Raw genomic sequence first — 3,200 nt, forward strand, 5'->3', positions numbered from 1 at the left:
TGTTCGTCTTTTTGTCTGAATTGTTGCACCGTGCTAAATCTATGCATCCGTACCAACTCGCCCAATTGCCAGTGCTACTGTCCTACTTTGTCACAATATCAAGGCTGCTGAAAGCCACAAAAGTGCGGCTGTGACTTTTGAAGGCCAACCGACTCAGCAACCATATGTGACATTGTACTTTCACTGCTCTTACACTTTTCATTTCTTCCGACAGTGATGCATAACTAAATGGACTCAGACCCACTTATCCCCCCCCCCCCCATCCTGTTTTCCAGTTTTCTGTCCTTTTTGCATGTATAAAACTATCAACTAGCATTTGAGGCTTTGTGTTGTGCGTCACTTTGTTTGTGTCTGCCTCCTAACATGCGCTGCCATAGTTCTTAAAGTAAGAACAAAAAATAATTAAAAAAAAGGATGGCCAGGTAATGCACCGAACCGACAAATGCCAACACCTTCCCTTCATTTGCGCTTTTTAAGCAGAGCATAACTGAACAAATGAATCGATCAGAGCTAATTGGGATTGTATGTGCAGTGCACAGTACCCCCGGATTGAAATAGGACACTCGGAGCAGATGGCCGTCGGTATATGCAGCGCCGCTCGTGGGTGCTCATGGAACGAAGGTGTTGCATTGAGGTATAGAGCGAGGAGGAGAACATCGACGCAGCAGGTTTGCTCCTTCCAGTCGTCAACTAGTCGGCCTTTTAGTTCACCACACTGCCAGCGTGGCGCTGCAAGGCTTGCGTGCTTTCGTATGCCAACCCAAATGGCTCCCCAGTGCGCACCTCCTATATTGCGGCGCGAGCAGAGGACGCTCTCGTTACACGCGCTTTGGCGATGTGGAACGCACGCTATGCAAGTAAGACACAGGATTCAGCTAAGAGATTGTGCCTTACATGTGTTCGTTGACGCTACATTGGCCGCTGCTTGCAACACGATGCAGATTGGGCGTTGAACATGGGCGAAGAAAGCGGGAAGAACACAGACATTATTTCATTTCACCGTGATTTGTCACTGCGATTAACCGTGACGATAGCGGGCCCTGCACTTAAATGTTGGCAGAATAGACTGCTTACATGCACACTGTAAGGCACAATCCCTTAGTCTTGCACAGCATTTGTGCTGCATCACCAAAGCGCGTGTAACGAGAGCGCCCTCTGCTCGCGCGGCAATATAAGAGGTGCACACCGGCAAGCCATTTCAGTCGGCATATGAGAGCGCGCAAGCCTTCCAGCGCCACACTCTCAGCGTGGTGAACTACAGGCCGGCTTGTTGGCGACCGGAAGGAGCAATCCTGCTGCGTAGATGTTCTCCCCCTTGCTTTATACCCCAATGCACCACCTTGGTTCCATGAGGATCCACGAGCGGCGCTGCATATACCGGCGGCCATATGCGCTCCAAGTGTCCTATTTCAATCCGTGAGTACTGTACATTATACATGCTATGCGAGGTGTATGCGACTCCTGAGAGGTACGAGGATTATTTACATATTCGACTGCACCAATTTTCTCTCTAGCAAAGCGGCCTACCTTACCGCGTTGTACGCATTTGTCTAAAAAGAGGAAAGTAAGAAACACTACCGTAAAATCCTGAGCAAGCGCCACCCCTACAGTGAGGGATAATCCGACAAGATTTGGAGGGGGCCCCTTGCTCGGTCATGAATCAAAATTGAAGGTGGCCGTGGATGAGCCGCTAAGAATACAAAATGCACATCCGTGCTTCTAATGAAATGCTTTATTGAATACGCATGCATTCCCTGTTTTCATTCACACTCGTTGGACAAATGAAAACAGTGAAAATGGTGGGAGGAGAGAATGGGTCGCATATTTGAAATCTCCCGAAGAAGGGAGGGGGGGGGCGCTTGCTCGGGATTTTACGGTAAGCAATAAGTTAGGGAGAAATGAGAAACAGTAAGCATGACAGAGCTGTGCAGGCAGCAGCATTGAATATGTGTAAGGTCACACTTTGTAACTGCGCGCAATACTTTCAATGCACTTATTATAAGGTCAAGAAGCATTAATCAATTTGACGTGCAATTTCTTGAAGTTAGAAACTAATAAAAATAAACAGTATTCAGAAGCTGAAACAAAAGCAAGTGACCACGTGACAGGCTTTTGTTAGGTGTTCGGCATAACAGCATGAAATTTGCTTTGTCAAGGCGTGTTTATATATGCACAATCTATTTTATTTGTTCTGAAGCATTAAATGGGCAACAAAAGCATTACATAAACAGCCTGTTGCTAAATTATATGCACCTACGTGTCTTAGCACAAACAAGATGAGGACAGAAGGTACACGCGTAAGAGTGCTGGTCCTGTTGCTACGTCTTTCTTCTGTCCTTGTCGTGTTTGTGCTAGCACACTTACATTCCTCATGAGACAACTAGCCTATTCAGATCCTTCTGCCTCCTAACGTGTTTACATAAGCAACCGCACAGTACCATGCTAATTAAACCACTACCACACAGCAGTGTAATGTATACAACTACGTGAAGGCAGTACACTCATGTATAAAAAGCAACACTGACAGAATATGAAATCTGCTGCTTCGGATAAGGTTCACATGGTCACTCTGACAGAATATGAAATCTCGCATTGTGCATGCCAGTTTTCATAATCGTGAATGCTCGTTCGTACAATATTACTGACAAGTGAAGGTGATACACACGCACATACTGCACGAACACGTCTCTACGCTATGCTGAAAACACGGCTCCAGCTCACTATTAACATTATTACGTTTACCCAGTTCAAGTCAGTGTCTAAGCGCATAGTCAACACTTCACCATTAGTTTCAGCTTATTATACCGCTTCGCACACGAATTGCATTGCACACGAACGTGAGCACAAGGCTGCACAGTAAATGGCGTTGCAGCATTGCTTTGCTGTCTTAACAACGATGCAATGCGAGTGACGCCTGCGTCCTGCTCACTATGATGCTCATCAGACAAATCGATCATCATACGCATGCATGTTAACTCAGTTGTTACAAATTTCCTTCCGTAAAGCCGTACCGATGCGTCGTGGCTCTTTCTGCTCGTATGAGCGTAGTCATAGCGAATCGGTAGCGGGGACAATGTTTGTCACTCGCAAATGGGCATAAGGTAGCGTCTCTACAACGCCTCGTACGCGTGCGATAACACAGCCTTCCGCTGAGTTGCGTACTTTGCATAATAACATGTGTCACTTACCTTTCATACTGT

Source organism: Rhipicephalus sanguineus, chromosome 5 (genome assembly GCF_013339695.2).
Source record: "Rhipicephalus sanguineus isolate Rsan-2018 chromosome 5, BIME_Rsan_1.4, whole genome shotgun sequence".
NCBI classification, from domain to species: domain Eukaryota; kingdom Metazoa; phylum Arthropoda; class Arachnida; order Ixodida; family Ixodidae; genus Rhipicephalus; species Rhipicephalus sanguineus.